Source organism: Chiloscyllium plagiosum, unplaced genomic scaffold (assembly GCF_037043375.1).
Source record: "Chiloscyllium plagiosum isolate Xiang-an unplaced genomic scaffold, Cpla_swu_hap1 HiC_scaffold_53Y, whole genome shotgun sequence".
Classification (NCBI taxonomy): Eukaryota; Metazoa; Chordata; class Chondrichthyes; order Orectolobiformes; family Hemiscylliidae; genus Chiloscyllium; species Chiloscyllium plagiosum.
The window spans coordinates 7,883,956-7,904,885 of NW_028270192.1; the positions used below are offsets into that span (position 1 = coordinate 7,883,956).

A 20,930-nucleotide genomic window follows, 5' to 3' on the forward strand; every position below is an offset into this window, starting at 1 on the left:
AATGTTTGCAGTCTGATTGAGCCAATGCATGATGTTCATGGCATTTAACGAATGTTAGGAGCTCTACTCTTTGAATAAGTCGAATGAATGTGTGCAAGTTGAATCACGAGGTGTATGAGTTAAGTTTGGTTGATTGAATTATAGAGTTAAGCATGACACATTAAATGAATGAGAGAAGCTCTACTTATTGAATAAAAACGCTAAGCTTCTGGCATTGAACCAATGAGATGACTTCTACTCATTGATTGAATGAAACTTCAATCATTGATTCAATGAATCAAAACTTAATCGTTGTTTCAAAGGAACAAACGTAACTCACTTATTCAGTGAATCCTACTGCACTCGTTCATTCAATGAAACAGACTGCACATGATAATTCAATGATTGAAGTTTCATTCAATCAATGAGTGAATGCCGTTTGTTTCATTGAATTAAAGCTATATGCTTGAGACATGGAGTGAATGAGAGAAGCTCTACTCATTGAATTCACACGTGCAGTTTCGTTCATGGAGTGAATGTTTGCAGTCTGATTGAGCCAATGCGTGAAGCATGTGGCAATGAAAGAATGAGAGTAGCTCTACTCATTGAATTGACAAGTGCCGTGTCTTTGATTGAAGGAACGTGTGCAGTTTGATTCACTAAATCAGTGTGTTAAGTTTGTTTCATTCAAATAATGAATAACGTTTGATTCATTGAAATAATGAATAACGTTTGAGTCATTGGGTCAATGACTGAAGTCTGATTCTGTGAATCAATGAATGCAGTTTGCTTGATTGAATTAAAGCGTTAATCTTGACACGTTGAATAAACGAGAGAATCTCTACTCATTGAATTAAGGCATGCAGTCTGTATCATTGAATGAATGCGTGCAGTTTGTTTCATTGAATGAATACGTTTTGCGCCAAGCACTGAAGGAATGTTAGGAGCTCTACTCTGAATACTACGTGTGGTGAATTCCACTGAATGATTGCGGGCAGATTGATTCATGAGGTTTATGAGTTAAGTTTGTTTGATTGAATTAAGGAGTTAAGCTTGACACATTAAATGCACGAGAGAAGATCTACTCATTGAATAAAAACGCTAAGCTTCTGGCATTGAACCAATGAGATGACTTCTACTCATTGAATTATCAAGTGTAGTCTGTTTCATTGAATGAACGAGTGCAGTAGGATTCACTAAATAAGTGAGTTTCGTTTGTTCCTTTGAAACAACGATTAAGTTTTGATTCATAGAATTAATGATTGACGTTTGATTCAATCAATGAATGAATGCCGTTTGTATCATTGCATTACTCTACTAATTGAATTGACAAGTGCCGTGTCTTTGATTGAATGGACGTGTGCAATTTGAATAACTAAATAAGTGTGTTAAGTTTGTTTCATTGAAATAATGAAGAATGTTTGATTCAATGAATCAATGAATGCAGTTTGCTTGATTGAATTAAAGCGTTAAGCTTGACACGTTGAATGAATGAGAGAAGCTCTGCACATTGAATTAAGGCATGCAGTCTGTATCATTGAATGAATGCGTGCAGTTTGTTCCATTGAATGAATGCGTGCAGTCTGTATCATTGAATGAATGCGTGCAGTTTGTTTCATTGAATGAATGCGTTTTGCGCCTGGCACTGAATGAATGGTAGGAGCTCTACTGTGAATAATTCGTGCGGTGTATTTCACTGAATGATTGCGGGCAGATTGATTCATGAGGTTTATGAGTTAAGTTTGTTTGATTGAATTATAGAGTTAAGCTTGCCACATTAAATGCAAGAGAGAAGCTCTACTCATTGAATTAAACCGCTTTGCTTGTGTCATTGAAACAATGAGATTACCGCAACTCACTGCATTATAATGTACAGTTTGTTTCATTGAATGATCGAGTGCAATAGGATTCACTAAATTAGTGAGTTACGTTTGTTCCTTTGAAACAACGATTAAGTTTTGAATCATTGAATCAATGATTGACGTTCGATTCAATTGTTGAGTGAATGCCGTTTGTTTCATTGAATTAAAGCATTAAGCTTGACACATGCAGTGAATGAAAGAAACTCTACTCTTTGAATTAACACGTGCAGTTTCGTTCATGGAGTGAATGTTTGCAGTCTGATTGAGCCAATGCGTGAAGCTTGTGGCAATGAATGAATGAGATTAGCTCTACTCATTTAAGTGACAAGTGCCGTGTCTTTGATTGAATGAACGTGTGCAGTTTGCGTCACTAAATAATTGTGTTAAGTTTGTTTCATTGAAATAACGAATAACGTTTGATTCAAAGAATCAATGAATTCAGTTTGCTTGATTGAATTAAAGAGTAAAGATTGACTCATTGAATGAATGAGAGAAGATCTACTTATTCAAGTAAGGTGAACAGTCTGTATCTTTGAATGAATACGTGCAGTTTGTATCGTAGAATGAATCCGTTTCGCTTGTGGCATTGAGTGAATGGTATGAGCTCTACTCTTTGAATAAGACGTGAAGTGCGTTTCATTGAAAGAATAGTGCACATTAATTCACGAGGTTTATGTGTTAAGTTTGTTTGATTGAATTAAAGAGTTAAAGTTGACATATTAAATGAACACCTTACTCATTGAATTAAGGCGTGCAGTCTGTATCATTGAATGAATGCGTGCAGTTTGTTTCATAGAATGAATGCTTTTTGCAGGTGGCATTGAATGCATGGTAGGACCTGTACACTTTGTATCAGTCGTCTGATATATTTCATTGAATGAATAGGTGCAGATTGATTCACAAGGTTTATGAGTAAAGTTTATTTGATTGAATTAAAGAGTTAAGCTTGACACATTAAATGCACGAGAGAAGATCTACTCATTGAATAAAAACGCTAAGCTTCTGGCATTGAACCAATGAGATGACTTCTACTCATTGAATTATCATGTGCAGTCTGTTTCATTGAATGAACGAGTGCATTAGGTTTCACTAAATACGTGAGTTACGTTTGTTCCTTCGAAACAAGGAATAAGGTTTGATTCATTGAATCAAGGATTAAAGTTTAATTCAATCAATGAGTGAATGCCGTTTGTTTCATTGAGTTAAAGCGTTAAGCTTGACACATGGAGTGAATGAAAGAAGCTCTCCTCATTGAATTCACACCTGCAGTTTCGTTCATGGAGTGAATGTTTGCAGTCTGTTTGAGTCATAGCGTGAAGCTTGTGGCAATGAATGAATGAGAATTGCTCTACTCATTGAATGGACAAGTGCCGTGTCTTTAATTGAATGTACGTGTGCAGTTTGATTCACTAAATAAGTGTGTTAAGTTTGTTTCATTGAAATAATGAATAACGTTTGATTCATTGAATGAATGATTGCAGTTTGCTTGATTGAATTAAAGCGTTAAGCTTGACACGTTGAATGAAGGAGAGAAGCTCTACTCATTGAATTAAGGCGTGCTGTTTGTACCTTTGAATGAATGCGTGCAATTTGTTTCATTGAATGAATGCGTTTTGCTTATGGCATTGAATCAATGGAAGGAGCACTAATCTCTGAAGTAGTCCTACGGTGTATTTCACTGAATGAATGCGGGCAGATTGATTAATGAGGTTTATGAGTCAGGTTTGTTTGATTGAATGAAAGCGTTAAGCTTTACTTATTGAATGAATGAGAGAAGCTCTACTCATTGAATTAAGGCATTCTGTCTGCACCTTTGAATGAATGCGTGCAATTTGTTTCATTGAATGAATGCGTTTTGCTCGTGGCATTGAATCAATGGAAGGAGTACTAATCTTTGAAGTAGATCTACGGTGTATTTCACTGAATGAATGCGGGCAGATGCATTCACGAGGGTTATGAATCAAGTTTATTTGATTGAATGAAAGCGTTAAGCTTTACTCATTGAATGAATGAGAGAAGCTCTACTCATTGAATTAAAGCGTGCAGTCTGTTTCATAGAATGAATGCCTTTTGCTCGTGGCATTGAATGAATGGTAGGAGCTCCACTCTTTGAATAAGTCGTGTTTTGTATATCATTTAACGAATGGGTGCAGATTGATTAACGAGGTTTATGAGTTAAGTTTGTTTGATTGAATTAAAGAGTTAAGCTTGACACATTAAATGAATGAAGGAAGCTCTCCTCATTGAATTAAAACGCTAAGCTTGTGGCATTGAAACAAAGAGATTGTCTCTACTCATTGAACTATCATGTCCACTCTGTTTCGTTGAATGAACGAGTGTAGTAGGATTAACTAAATAAGTGAGTTACGTTTGTTCCTATGAAACAAGGAATAAGGTTTGATTCATTGAATCAATTATTGAAGTTTGATTCAATAAATCACTGAATGCCGTTTGTTTCATTGAATTAAAGCGTTAAGCTTGACACATGGAGTGAATGAAGAAGCTCTACTCATTGAATTAACACGTGCAGTTTGTTTCATGGAGTGAATGTGTGCAGTTTGATTGAGAAAATGCGTGAAGCTTGTGGCATTGAATGAAAGAGAGTAGCATTACTCATTGAATTGACAAGTGCTGTGTCTTTGATTGATTGAACTTGTGCACTTTGATTCACCAAATAAGTGTGTTAAGTTTGTTTCATTAAAAAATGAATAACGTTTGATTCATTGGATCAATGATTGAAGTTTGATTCAATGAATCAATGAATGCAGTTTGCTTGACTGAATTAAATCGTTAAGCTTGATAGATTGTATGAATGAGAGAATCCCTACTCATTGAATTAAGTTTTTCAGTCAGTATCATTGAATGAATGCGTGCAGTTTGTTTCATTGAATGAATGCGTTTTGCTCGTGACATTGAATGAATGGTATGAGTTCTACTGTTTGAATACGTCGTGTGGTAAATTTCAATGAACGCATGCGGGCAGTTTTGTTTACGAGCGTTAAGTGTTAACTTTGTTCGAACAAAAGAAAGCGTTAAGCTTGACTCATTGAATGAATGAGAGAAGCTCTACTCATTCAATTGAGGCATGCAGTCTGTATCAGTGAATGAATGCATATAGTTTGTTTCATTGAATGAATGCGTTTTGCTCGTGGTATTGAATGAATGGTAGGAGCTGTACTCTTTGAAGACGTCGTGCGGTGTATTTCACTGAATGAATGCCGGCAGATTGATTCACGAGGTTTATGAGTTAAGTTTGTTTGATTAAATAAAATCGCTAACCACGATACATTGAATGAATGAGAGAAGCTATGCAGTCTGTATTATTGAATCAATGCGTGCAGTTTGTTTCTTTGAATGAATGGTAGGAGCTCTACTCTTTGAATAAGTCGTGCAGTTCATTTCATTGAATGAATGGATGCAGATTGATTCACGAGGTTTGTTTGATTGAATTAAAGAGTTAAGCTTAACAAATTAAATGAATGAGAGATGTTCTACTCATTGAATTAAAACGCTAAGCTTGTGGCATTGAACTATTGAAATTACCACTACTCATTTAATTTTCATGTGCAGTCTGTTTGTAGGATTCACTAAATAAGTGAGTTACGTTCGTTCATTTGAAAGAAGGAATAAGGTTTGATTCATTAAATCAATGATTGAAGTTCGAATCTATCAATGAGTGAATACCGTTTTTCTCATTGAATTAAAGCGTTAAGCTTGACACATGGAGTGAATGAGAGAAGCTCTACTCCTTGAAGTTAGAGGTAAAGTTTGTTTTATGGAGTGAATGCGTGCTGTTTGATTGAGACAATGCGTGAAGGTGTGGCATTGAATGAATGAGAGTAGCTCTAATCATTGAATTGACAAGTGCCGTGTCTTTGATTGAATGAATGTGTGCAGTTTGATTCACCAAATAAGTGTGTTAAGTTTGTTTCATTGAATAATGAATAACGGTTGGTTCATTGGATCAATGATTAAAGTTTGATTCAATGAATCAATGTATACAGTTTGCTTGACTGAATTAAATCGTTAAGCTTGACACATTAAATGAATGAGAGAATCTCTACTCATTGAATTAAGGCGTTCAGTCTGTATCATTGAATGAATGCGTGCAGTTTGTTTCCTAGAATGAATGCGTTTTGCTCGTGGCATTGAACGCAGTCTTTCTGTACTCTGTCTATCATGGAATGAATAGGTGCGGATTGATTAATGAGGTTGATGAGTTAAGTTTATTTTATTGAATTAAAGAGTTAAGCTTGACCCAGTAAATGCATGAAAGAAGCTCTACTCATTGAATTAAAACAATAAGCTTGTGGCATTGAAACAATGAGATTACCTCTACTCATTGCATTATAATGTGCAGTCTGTTTCATTGAATGAATCGAGTGCAGTAGGAAACTCTAAATAAGTTTGTTCCTTGAAACAAGGAATAAGGTGTGATTCATTTAATCAACGATTGAAGTTTGATTCAATCAATGAGTGAATACCGTTTGTTTCATTGAATTAAAGCATTAAGCTTGACACATGGAGTGAATGAGAGAAGCTCTCCTCATTGAATTAACACGTGCAGTTTCATTCATGGAGTGAATGTGTGCAGTTTGTTTGAGACAATGCGTGAAGCTTGTGGCATTGAATGAATGAGAGTAGCTCTACTCATTGAATTGACAAGTACCGTGTCTTTGATTGAATGTACGCGTGCAGTTTGATTCACTAAATAATTGTGTTAAGTTTGTTTCATTGAAATAATGAAAAATATTTGATTCATTGGATCAATGATTGAAGTTTGATACAATAAATCAATGAATGCAGTTTGCTTGATTGAATTAAAGCGTTAAGCTTGACAAGTTGAATGAATTAGAGAAGCTCTACTCATTGAATTAAGGCGAACCGTCTGTATCACTGAATGAATGTGTGCTTTTTTATTTCATTGAATGACTGCGTTCTGTTCGTGGCATTGAATGCATGGTAGGATCTCTACTCTTTGTTAAGTCGTGTGGTGTATTTCAATTAATGAATGGGTGCAGATTGATTCACGAGATTTATGAGTTAAGTTTATTTGATTGAATTAAAGAGTTAAGCTTGACACAATAAATGCATGAGAGAAGCTGTACGCATTGAATTAAAACACCAAGCTTGTGACATTGAACCAAAGGGATTACCTCTACTCATTGAATTATCATGTGCAGTCTGTTTGATTGAATGATCGAGTGCAGTAGGATTCAGTAAATTAGTGAGTTACTTTTTTTCCTATGAAATAAGGATTGATTCATTGATCAATGAATGCAATTTGCTTGATTGAATTAAAGCATTAAGCTTGACACATTGAATGAATGAGAGAAGCTCTGCACATTGAATTAAGGCGTGCAGTCTGTATCATTGAATGAATGCGTGCAGTTTGTTTCATTGAATGAATGCGTTTTGCGCCTGGCACTGAATGAATGGTAGGAGCTCTACTGTGAATAATTCGTGCGGTGTATTTCACTGAATGATTGCGGGCAGATTGATTCATGAGGTTTATGAGTTAAGTTTGTTTGATTGAATTATAGAGTTAAGCTTGCCAGATTAAATGCAAGAGAGAAGCTCTACTCATTGAATTAAACCGCTTTGCTTGTGTCATTGAAACAATGAGATTACCGCAACTCACTGCATTATAATGTACAGTTTGTTTCATTGAATGATCGAGTGCAATAGGATTCACTAAATTAGTGAGTTACGTTTGTTCCTTTGAAACAACGATTAAGTTTTGAATCATTGAATCAATGATTGACGTTCGATTCAATTGTTGAGTGAATGCCGTTTGTTTCATTGAATTAAAGCATTAAGCTTGACACATGCAGTGAATGAAAGAAACTCTACTCTTTGAATTAACACGTGCAGTTTCGTTCATGGAGTGAATGTTTGCAGTCTGATTGAGCCAATGCGTGAAGCTTGTGGCAATGAATGAATGAGATTAGCTCTACTCATTTAAGTGACAAGTGCCGTGTCTTTGATTGAATGAACGTGTGCAGTTTGCATCACTAAATAATTGTGTTAAGTTTGTTTCATTGAAATAACGAATAACGTTTGATTCAAAGAATCAATGAATTCAGTTTGCTTGATTGAATTAAAGAGTAAAGATTGACTCATTGAATGAATGAGAGAAGATCTACTTATTCAAGTAAGGTGAACAGTCTGTATCTTTGAATGAATACGTGCAGTTTGTATCGTAGAATGAATCCGTTTCGCTTGTGGCATTGAGTGAATGGTATGAGCTCTACTCTTTGAATAAGACGTGAAGTGCGTTTCATTGAAAGAATAGTGCACATTAATTCACGAGGTTTATGTGTTAAGTTTGTTTGATTGAATTAAAGAGTTAAAGTTGACATATTAAATGAACACTTTACTCATTGAATTAAGGCGTGCAGTCTGTATCATTGAATGAATGCGTGCAGTTTGTTTCATAGAATGAATGCTTTTTGCAGGTGGCATTGAATGCATGGTAGGACCTGTACACTTTGTATCAGTCGTCTGATATATTTCATTGAATGAATAGGTGCAGATTGATTCACAAGGTTTATGAGTAAAGTTTATTTGATTGAATTAAAGAGTTAAGCTTGACACATTATATGAATGGGAGACGCCCTACGCATTGAATTAAAACGCTTAGCTTGTGGCATTGAAACAATGAGATTACCGCTACTCATTGAATTATCATGTGCAGTCTGTTTCATTGAATGAACGAGTGCATTAGGTTTCACTAAATACGTGAGTTACGTTTGTTCCTTCGAAACAAGGAATAAGGTTTGATTCATTGAATCAAGGATTAAAGTTTAATTCAATCAATGAGTGAATGCCGTTTGTTTCATTGAGTTAAAGCGTTAAGCTTGACACATGGAGTGAATGAAAGAAGCTCTCCTCATTGAATTCACACCTGCAGTTTCGTTCATGGAGTGAATGTTTGCAGTCTGTTTGAGTCATAGCGTGAAGCTTGTGGCAATGAATGAATGAGAATTGCTCTACTCATTGAATGGACAAGTGCCGTGTCTTTAATTGAATGTACGTGTGCAGTTTGATTCACTAAATAAGTGTGTTAAGTTTGTTTCATTGAAATAATGAATAACGTTTGATTCATTGAATGAATGATTGCAGTTTGCTTGATTGAATTAAAGCGTTAAGCTTGACACGTTGAATGAAGGAGAGAAGCTCTACTCATTGAATTAAGGCGTGCTGTTTGTACCTTTGAATGAATGCGTGCAATTTGTTTCATTGAATGAATGCGTTTTGCTTATGGCATTGAATCAATGGAAGGAGCACTAATCTCTGAAGTAGTCCTACGGTGTATTTCACTGAATGAATGCGGGCAGATTGATTAATGAGGTTTATGAGTCAGGTTTGTTTGATTGAATGAAAGCGTTAAGCTTTACTTATTGAATGAATGAGAGAAGCTCTACTCATTGAATTAAGGCATGCTGTCTGCACCTTTGAATGAATGCGTGCAATTTGTTTCATTGAATGAATGCGTTTTGCTCGTGGCATTGAATCAATGGAAGGAGCACTAATCTCTGAAGTAGTCCTACGGTGTATTTCACTGAATGAATGCGGGCAGATTGATTAATGAGGTTTATGAGTCAGGTTTGTTTGATTGAATGAAAGCGTTAAGCTTTACTTATTGAATGAATGAGAGAAGCTCTACTCATTGAATTAAGGCATGCTGTCTGCACCTTTGAATGAATGCGTGCAATTTGTTTCATTGAATGAATGCGTTTTGCTCGTGGCATTGAATCAATGGAAGGAGCACTAATCTTTGAAGTAGACCTACGGTGTATTTCACTGAATGAATGCGGGCAGATGCATTCACGAGGGTTATGAATCAAGTTTATTTGATTGAATGAAAGCGTTAAGCTTTACTCATTGAATGAATGAGAGAAGCTCTACTCATTGAATTAAAGCGTGCAGTCTGTTTCATAGAATGAATGCCTTTTGCTCGTGGCATTGAATGAATGGTAGGAGCTCCACTCTTTGAATAAGTCGTGTTTTGTATATCATTTAACGAATGGGTGCAGATTGATTAACGAGGTTTATGAGTTAAGTTTGTATGATTGAATTAAAGAGTTAAGCTTGACACATTAAATGAATGAAGGAAGCTCTCCTCATTGAATTAAAACGCTAAGCTTGTGGCATTGAAACAAAGAGATTGTCTCTACTCATTGAACTATCATGTCCACTCTGTTTCGTTGAATGAACGAGTGTAGTAGGATTAACTAAATAAGTGAGTTACGTTTGTTCCTATGAAACAAGGAATAAGGTTTGATTCATTGAATCAATTATTGAAGTTTGATTCAATAAATCACTGAACGCCGTTTGTTTCATTGAATTAAAGCGTTAAGCTTGACACATGGAGTGAATGAAGAAGCTCTACTCATTGAATTAACACGTGCAGTTTGTTTCATGGAGTGAATGTGTGCAGTTTGATTGAGAAAATGCGTGAAGCTTGTGGCATTGAATGAAAGAGAGTAGCACTACTCATTGAATTGACAAGTGCCGTGTCTTTGATTGATTGAACTTGTGCACTTTGATTCACCAAATAAGTGTGTTAAGTTTGTTTCATTGAATAATGAATAACGGTTTGTTCATTGGATCAATGATTAAAGTTTGATTCAATGAATCAATGTATACAGTTTGCTTGACTGAATTAAATCGTTAAGCTTGACACATTAAATGAATGAGAGAATCTCTACTCATTGAATTAAGGCGTTCAGTCTGTATCATTGAATGAATGCGTGCAGTTTGTTTCCTAGAATGAATGCGTTTTGCTCGTGGCATTGAACGCAGTCTTTCTGTACTCTGTCTATCATGGAATGAATAGGTGCGGATTGATTAATGAGGTTGATGAGTTAAGTTTATTTTATTGAATTAAAGAGTTAAGCTTGACCCAGTAAATGCATGAAAGAAGCTCTACTCATTGAATTAAAACAATAAGCTTGTGGCATTGAAACAATGAGATTACCTCTACTCATTGCATTATAATGTGCAGTCTGTTTCATTGAATGAATCGAGTGCAGTAGGAAACTCTAAATAAGTTTGTTCCTTGAAACAAGGAATAAGGTGTGATTCATTTAATCAACGATTGAAGTTTGATTCAATCAATGAGTGAATACCGTTTGTTTCATTGAATTAAAGCATTAAGCTTGACACATGGAGTGAATGAGAGAAGCTCTCCTCATTGAATTAACACGTGCAGTTTCATTCATGGAGTGAATGTGTGCAGTTTGTTTGAGACAATGCGTGAAGCTTGTGGCATTGAATGAATGAGAGTAGCTCTACTCATTGAATTGACAAGTACCGTGTCTTTGATTGAATGTACACGTGCAGTTTATTTCACTAAATAATTGTGTTAAGTTTGTTTCATTGAAATAATGAAAAATATTTGATTCATTGGATCAATGATTAAAGTTTGATACAATAAATCAATGAATGCAGTTTGCTTGATTGAATTAAAGCGTTAAGCTTGACAGGTTGAATGAATTAGAGAAGCTCTACTCATTGAATTAAGGCGAACCGTCTGTATCACTGAATGAATGTGTGCAATTTATTTCATTGAATGACTGCGTTCTGTTCGTGGCATTGAATGCATGGTAGGATCTCTACTCTTTGTTAAGTCGTGTGGTGTATTTCAATTAATGAATGGGTGCAGATTGATTCACGAGATTTATGAGTTAAGTTTATTTGAATGAATTAAAGAGTTAAGCTTGACACAATAAATGCATGAGAGAAGCTGTACGCATTGGATTAAAACACCAAGCTTGTGACATTGAACCAAAGGGATTACCTCTACTCATTGAATTATCATGTGCAGTCTGTTTGATTGAATGATCGAGTGCAGTAGGATTCAGTAAATTAGTGAGTTACGTTTGTTCCTATGAAACAAGGAATAAGGTTTGTTTCATTGATCAATGATTGAAATTTGATTCAATGAATCAATGAATGCAGTTTGCTTGATTGAATTAAACCGTTATACTTGACACGTTGAATGAATGAGAGAAGCACTACTCATTGAATTAAGGCGTACATTGTATGAATGCGTGCAGTTTGGTTCATTGAATGAATGCGTTTTGCTCGTGGCATTGAATGAATGGTTTGAGCTCTACACTTTGAATATGTCGTGCACTTCATTGAAAGAATGGTGCACATTGATTCACGAGGTTTATGTGTTAAGTTTGTTTAATTGAATTAAAGAGTTATTGTTGACACATAAAATGAAGGAGAGACGCTCTACTCATTGAATTAAAACGCTTAGCTTGTGGCATTGAACCAATGAGAATAGCTCTATTCATTGAATTATTATGTGTAGTCTGTTTCATTGAATGAACGAGTGCAGTAGGATTCACTAAATAAATGAGTTACGTTTGTTCCTTTGAAACAAGGAATAAGGTGTGATTCATTTATTCAATGATTAAAGTTTGATTCAATCAATGAGTGAATACCGTTTGTTTCATGGAATTAAAGCTTTAGCTTCACACATGGAGTGACTGGGAGCTGCTCTGCACATTGAATTAACACGTGCAGTTTCGTTCATGGAGTGAATGTTTGCAGTCTGATTGAGCCAATGCATGATGTTCATGGCATTTAACGAATGTTAGGAGCTCTACTCTTTGAATAAGTCGAATGAATGTGTGCAAGTTGAATCACGAGGTGTATGAGTTAAGTTTGGTTGATTGAATTATAGAGTTAAGCATGACACATTAAATGAATGAGAGAAGCTCTACTTATTGAATAAAAACGCTAAGCTTCTGGCATTGAACCAATGAGATGACTTCTACTCATTGATTGAATGAAACTTCAATCATTGATTCAATGAATCAAAACTTAATCGTTGTTTCAAAGGAACAAACGTAACTCACTTATTCAGTGAATCCTACTGCACTCGTTCAATGAAACAGACTGCACATGATAATTCAATGATTGAAGTTTCATTCAATCAATGAGTGAATGCCGTTTGTTTCATTGAATTAAAGCTATATGCTTGAGACATGGAGTGAATGAGAGAAGCTCTACTCATTGAATTCACACGTGCAGTTTCGTTCATGGAGTGAATGTTTGCAGTCTGATTGAGCCAATGCGTGAAGCATGTGGCAATGAAAGAATGAGAGTAGCTCTACTCATTGAATTGACAAGTGCCGTGTCTTTGATTGAAGGAACGTGTGCAGTTTGATTCACTAAATCAGTGTGTTAAGTTTGTTTCATTCAAATAATGAATAACGTTTGATTCATTGAAATAATGAATAACGTTTGAGTCATTGGGTCAATGACTGAAGTTTGATTCTGTGAATCAATGAATGCAGTTTGCTTGATTGAATTAAAGCGTTAATCTTGACACGTTGAATAAACGAGAGAATCTCTACTCATTGAATTAAGGCATGCAGTCTGTATCATTGAATGAATGCGTGCAGTTTGTTTCATTGAATGAATACGTTTTGCGCCAAGCACTGAAGGAATGTTAGGAGCTCTACTCTGAATACTACGTGTGGTGAATTCCACTGAATGATTGCGGGCAGATTGATTCATGAGGTTTATGAGTTAAGTTTGTTTGATTGAATTAAGGAGTTAAGCTTGACACATTAAATGCACGAGAGAAGATCTACTCATTGAATAAAAACGCTAAGCTTCTGGCATTGAACCAATGAGATGACTTCTACTCATTGAATTATCAAGTGTAGTCTGTTTCATTGAATGAACGAGTGCAGTAGGATTCACTAAATAAGTGAGTTTCGTTTGTTCCTTTGAAACAACGATAAGTTTTGATTCATTGAATTAATGATTGACGTTTGATTCAATCAATGAATGAATGCCGTTTGTATCATTGCATTACTCTACTAATTGAATTGACATGTGCCGTGTCTTTGATTGAATGGACGTGTGCAATTTGAATAACTAAATAAGTGTGTTAAGTTTGTTTCATTGAAATAACGAATAATGTTTGATTCAATGAATCAATGAATGCAGTTTGCTTGATTGAATTAAAGCGTTAAGCTTGACACGTTGAATGAATGAGAGAAGCTCTGCACATTGAATTAAGGCGTGCAGTCTGTATCATTGAATGAATGCGTGCAGTTTGTTTCATTGAATGAATGCGTTTTGCGCCTGGCACTGAATGAATGGTAGGAGCTCTACTGTGAATAATTCGTGCGGTGTATTTCACTGAATGATTGCGGGCAGATTGATTCATGAGGTTTATGAGTTAAGTTTGTTTGATTGAATTATAGAGTTAAGCTTGCCACATTAAATGCAAGAGAGAAGCTCTACTCATTGAATTAAACCGCTTTGCTTGTGTCATTGAAACAATGAGATTACCGCAACTCACTGCATTATAATGTACAGTTTGTTTCATTGAATGATCGAGTGCAATAGGATTCACTAAATTAGTGAGTTACGTTTGTTCCTTTGAAACAACGATTAAGTTTTGAATCATTGAATCAATGATTGACGTTCGATTCAATTGTTGAGTGAATGCCGTTTGTTTCATTGAATTAAAGCATTAAGCTTGACACATGCAGTGAATGAAAGAAACTCTACTCTTTGAATTAACACGTGCAGTTTCGTTCATGGAGTGAATGTTTGCAGTCTGATTGAGCCAATGCGTGAAGCTTGTGGCAATGAATGAATGAGATTAGCTCTACTCATTTAAGTGACAAGTGCCGTGTCTTTGATTGAATGAACGTGTGCAGTTTGCATCACTAAATAATTGTGTTAAGTTTGTTTCATTGAAATAACGAATAACGTTTGATTCAAAGAATCAATGAATTCAGTTTGCTTGATTGAATTAAAGAGTAAAGATTGACTCATTGAATGAATGAGAGAAGATCTACTTATTCAAGTAAGGTGAACAGTCTGTATCTTTGAATGAATACGTGCAGTTTGTATCGTAGAATGAATCCGTTTCGCTTGTGGCATTGAGTGAATGGTATGAGCTCTACTCTTTGAATAAGACGTGAAGTGCGTTTCATTGAAAGAATAGTGCACATTAATTCACGAGGTTTATGTGTTAAGTTTGTTTGATTGAATTAAAGAGTTAAAGTTGACATATTAAATGAACACTTTACTCATTGAATTAAGGCGTGCAGTCTGTATCATTGAATGAATGCGTGCAGTTTGTTTCATAGAATGAATGCTTTTTGCAGGTGGCATTGAATGCATGGTAGGACCTGTACACTTTGTATCAGTCGTCTGATATATTTCATTGAATGAATAGGTGCAGATTGATTCACAAGGTTTATGAGTAAAGTTTATTTGATTGAATTAAAGAGTTAAGCTTGACACATTAAATGCACGAGAGAAGATCTACTCATTGAATAAAAACGCTAAGCTTCTGGCATTGAACCAATGAGATGACTTCTACTCATTGAATTATCATGTGCAGTCTGTTTCATTGAATGAACGAGTGCATTAGGTTTCACTAAATACGTGAGTTACGTTTGTTCCTTCGAAACAAGGAATAAGGTTTGATTCATTGAATCAAGGATTAAAGTTTAATTCAATCAATGACTGAATGCCGTTTGTTTCATTGAGTTAAAGCGTTAAGCTTGACACATGGAGTGAATGAAAGAAGCTCTCCTCATTGAATTCACACCTGCAGTTTCGTTCATGGAGTGAATGTTTGCAGTCTGTTTGAGTCATAGCGTGAAGCTTGTGGCAATGAATGAATGAGAATTGCTCTACTCATTGAATGGACAAGTGCCGTGTCTTTAATTGAATGTACGTGTGCAGTTTGATTCACTAAATAAGTGTGTTAAGTTTGTTTCATTGAAATAATGAATAACGTTTGATTCATTGAATGAATGATTGCAGTTTGCTTGATTGAATTAAAGCGTTAAGCTTGACACGTTGAATGAAGGAGAGAAGCTCTACTCATTGAATTAAGGCGTGCTGTTTGTACCTTTGAATGAATGCGTGCAATTTGTTTCATTGAATGAATGCGTTTTGCTTATGGCATTGAATCAATGGAAGGAGCACTAATCTCTGAAGTAGTCCTACGGTGTATTTCACTGAATGAATGCGGGCAGATTGATTAATGAGGTTTATGAGTCAGGTTTGTTTGATTGAATGAAAGCGTTAAGCTTTACTTATTGAATGAATGAGAGAAGCTCTACTCATTGAATTAAGGCATTCTGTCTGCACCTTTGAATGAATGCGTGCAATTTGTTTCATTGAATGAATGCGTTTTGCTCGTGGCATTGAATCAATGGAAGGAGTACTAATCTTTGAAGTAGATCTACGGTGTATTTCACTGAATGAATGCGGGCAGATGCATTCACGAGGGTTATGAATCAAGTTTATTTGATTGAATGAAAGCGTTAAGCTTTACTCATTGAATGAATGAGAGAAGCTCTACTCATTGAATTAAAGCGTGCAGTCTGTTTCATAGAATGAATGCCTTTTGCTCGTGGCATTGAATGAATGGTAGGAGCTCCACTCTTTGAATAAGTCGTGTTTTGTATATCATTTAACGAATGGGTGCAGATTGATTAACGAGGTTTATGAGTTAAGTTTGTTTGATTGAATTAAAGAGTTAAGCTTGACACATTAAATGAATGAAGGAAGCTCTCCTCATTGAATTAAAACGCTAAGCTTGTGGCATTGAAACAAAGAGATTGTCTCTACTCATTGAACTATCATGTCCACTCTGTTTCGTTGAATGAACGAGTGTAGTAGGATTAACTAAATAAGTGAGTTACGTTTGTTCCTATGAAACAAGGAATAAGGTTTGATTCATTGAATCAATTATTGAAGTTTGATTCAATAAATCACTGAATGCCGTTTGTTTCATTGAATTAAAGCGTTAAGCTTGACACATGGAGTGAATGAAGAAGCTCTACTCATTGAATTAACACGTGCAGTTTGTTTCATGGAGTGAATGTGTGCAGTTTGATTGAGAAAATGCGTGAAGCTTGTGGCATTGAATGAAAGAGAGTAGCATTACTCATTGAATTGACAAGTGCTGTGTCTTTGATTGATTGAACTTGTGCACTTTGATTCACCAAATAAGTGTGTTAAGTTTGTTTCATTAAAAAATGAATAACGTTTGATTCATTGGATCAATGATTGAAGTTTGATTCAATGAATCAATGAATGCAGTTTGCTTGACTGAATTAAATCGTTAAGCTTGATAGATTGTATGAATGAGAGAATCCCTACTCATTGAATTAAGTTTTTCAGTCAGTATCATTGAATGAATGCGTGCAGTTTGTTTCATTGAATGAATGCGTTTTGCTCGTGACATTGAATGAATGGTATGAGTTCTACTGTTTGAATACGTCGTGTGGTAAATTTCAATGAACGCATGCGGGCAGTTTTGTTTACGAGCGTTAAGTGTTAACTTTGTTCGAACAAAAGAAAGCGTTAAGCTTGACTCATTGAATGAATGAGAGAAGCTCTACTCATTCAATTCAGGCATGCAGTCTGTATCAGTGAATGAATGCATATAGTTTGTTTCATTGAATGAATGCGTTTTGCTCGTGGTATTGAATGAATGGTAGGAGCTGTACTCTTTGAAGACGTCGTGCGGTGTATTTCACTGAATGAATGCCGGCAGATTGATTCACGAGGTTTATGAGTTAAGTTTGTTTGATTAAATAAAATCGCTAACCACGATACATTGAATGAATGAGAGAAGCTATGCAGTCTGTATTATTGAATCAATGCGTGCAGTTTGTTTCTTTGAATGAATGGTAGGAGCTCTACTCTTTGAATAAGTCGTGCAGTTCATTTCATTGAATGAATGGATGCAGATTGATTCACGAGGTTTGTTTGATTGAATTAAAGAGTTAAGCTTAACAAATTAAATGAATGAGAGATGTTCTACTCATTGAATTAAAACGCTAAGCTTGTGGCATTGAACTATTGAAATTACCACTACTCATTTAATTTTCATGTGCAGTCTGTTTGTAGGATTCACTAAATAAGTGAGTTACGTTCGTTCATTTGAAAGAAGGAATAAGGTTTGATTCATTAAATCAATGATTGAAGTTCGAATCTATCAATGAGTGAATACCGTTTTTCTCATTGAATTAAAGCGTTAAGCTTGACACATGGAGTGAATGAGAGAAGCTCTACTCCTTGAAGTTAGAGGTAAAGTTTGTTTTATGGAGTGAATGCGTGCTGTTTGATTGAGACAATGCGTGAAGGTGTGGCATTGAATGAATGAGAGTAGCTCTAATCATTGAATTGACAAGTGCCGTGTCTTTGATTGAATGAATGTGTGCAGTTTGATTCACCAAATAAGTGTGTTAAGTTTGTTTCATTGAATAATGAATAACGGTTGGTTCATTGGATCAATGATTAAAGTTTGATTCAATGAATCAATGTATACAGTTTGCTTGACTGAATTAAATCGTTAAGCTTGACACATTAAATGAATGAGAGAATCTCTACTCATTGAATTAAGGCGTTCAGTCTGTATCATTGAATGAATGCGTGCAGTTTGTTTCCTAGAATGAATGCGTTTTGCTCGTGGCATTGAACGCAGTCTTTCTGTACTCTGTCTATCATGGAATGAATAGGTGCGGATTGATTAATGAGGTTGATGAGTTAAGTTTATTTTATTGAATTAAAGAATTAAGCTTGACCCAGTAAATGCATGAAAGAAGCTCTACTCATTGAATTAAAACAATAAGCTTGTGGCATTGAAACAATGAGATTACCTCTACTCATTGCATTATAATGTGCAGTCTGTTTCATTGAATGAATCGAGTGCAGTAGGAAACTCTAAATAAGTTTGTTCCTTGAAACAAGGAATAAGGTGTGATTCATTTAATCAACGATTGAAGTTTGATTCAATCAATGAGTGAATACCGTTTGTTTCATTGAATTAAAGCATTAAGCTTGACACATGGAGTGAATGAGAGAAGCTCTCCTCATTGAATTAACACGTGCAGTTTCATTCATGGAGTGAATGTGTGCAGTTTGTTTGAGACAATGCGTGAAGCTTGTGGCATTGAATGAATGAGAGTAGCTCTACTCATTGAATTGACAAGTACCGTGTCTTTGATTGAATGTACGCGTGCAGTTTGATTCACTAAATAATTGTGTTAAGTTTGTTTCATTGAAATAATGAAAAATATTTGATTCATTGGATCAATGATTGAAGTTTGATACAATAAATCAATGAATGCAGTTTGCTTGATTGAATTAAAGCGTTAAGCTTGACAAGTTGAATGAATTAGAGAAGCTCTACTCATTGAATTAAGGCGAACCGTCTGTATCACTGAATGAATGTGTGCTTTTTTATTTCATTGAATGACTGCGTTCTGTTCGTGGCATTGAATGCATGGTAGGATCTCTACTCTTTGTTAAGTCGTGTGGTGTATTTCAATTAATGAATGGGTGCAGATTGATTCACGAGATTTATGAGTTAAGTTTATTTGATTGAATTAAAGAGTTAAGCTTGACACAATAAATGCATGAGAGAAGCTGTACGCATTGAATTAAAACACCAAGCTTGTGACATTGAACCAAAGGGATTACCTCTACTCATTGAATTATCATGTGCAGTCTGTTTGATTGAATGATCGAGTGCAGTAGGATTCAGTAAATTAGTGAGTTACTTTTTTTCCTATGAAATAAGGAAATAATTCATTGATCAATGAATGCAATTTGCTTGATTGAATTAAAGCGTTAAGCTTGACACGTTGAATGAATGAGAGAAGCTCTCCATACTGAAATAAAGCGTACAGTCTGTACCATTGATTTAATGCGTGCAGTTTGCTTCATTGAATGAATGCGTTTTGCTCGTGGCATTGAATAAATGGTTTGAGCTCTACTCTTTGAATATGTCGTGCAGTGAATTTCATTGAAAGAATGGTGCACATTGATTCACGTGTTAAGTTTGTTTGATTGAATTAAAGAGTTGATTGAATTAAAGAGTTAAAAAGTTAACACATTAAATGAAGGAGAGAAGCTCTACTCATTGAATTAAAACGCGAATCTTGTGGCATTGAACCGATGAGATTACCTCTACTAGTTGAATTATCATGTGCGGTATGTTTCATTGAATGAACGAGTGCAGTAGGATTCACTAAATAAATGAGTTACGTTTGTTCCTTTGAAACAAGGAATAAGGTTTGATTCAATGAATCTTTGATTGAAGGTTGATTCAATCAATGATTGAATGCCGTTTGTTTCAATGAATTAAAGCGTGAAGCTTGACACATGGAGTGAATGACAGAAGTTCTACTCATTGAATAAACACGTGCAGTTTCGTTCATGGAGTGAATGTTTGCAGTCTGATTGAGCCAATGCGTGATGTTCATGGCATTTAACGAATGTTAGGAGCTCTACTCTTTGAATAAGTCGTGCAGAGCATTTCATCGAATGAATGTGTGCAAGTTGAATCACGAGGTGTATGAGTTAAGTTTGGTTGATTGAATTATAGAGTTAAGCATGACACATTAAATGAATGAGAGAAGCTCTACTTATTGAATAAAAACGCTAAGCTTCTGGCATTGAACTAATGAGATGACTTCTACTCATTGATTGAATGAAACTTCAATCATTGATTCAATGAATCAAAACTTAATCGTTGTTTCAAAGGAACAAACGTAACTCACTTATTCAGTGAATCCTACTGCACTCGTTCATTCAATGAAACAGACTGCACATGATAATTCAATGATTGAAGTTTCATTCAATCAATGAGTGAATGCCGTTTGTTTCATTGAATTAAAGCTATATGCTTGAGACATGGAGTGAATGAGAGAAGCTCTACTCATTGAATTCACACGTGCAGTTTCGTTCATGGAGTGAATGTTTGCAGTCTGATTGAGCCAATGCGTGAAGCATGTGGCAATGAAAGAATGAGAGTAGCTCTACTCATTGAATTGACAAGTGCCGTGTCTTTGATTGAAGGAACGTGTGCAGTTTGATTCACTAAATCAGTGTGTTAAGTTTGTTTCATTCAAATAATGAATAACGTTTGATTCATTGAAATAATGAATAACGTTTGAGTCATTGGGTCAATGACTGAAGTTTGATTCTGTGAATCAATGAATGCAGTTTGCTTGATTGAATTAAAGCGTTAATCTTGACACGTTGAATAAACGAGAGAATCTCTACTCATTG

At 35.3% G+C, this 20,930-nt stretch overlaps 1 long non-coding RNA gene across 1 annotated transcript in view; it reads left to right on the forward strand.

Moving 5' to 3' along the window:
* Window positions 1–20,930, forward strand: part of LOC148134602 (uncharacterized) — a 926,298-nt gene that overhangs the window by 103,286 nt on the left and 802,082 nt on the right. The window lies entirely within an intron of this gene.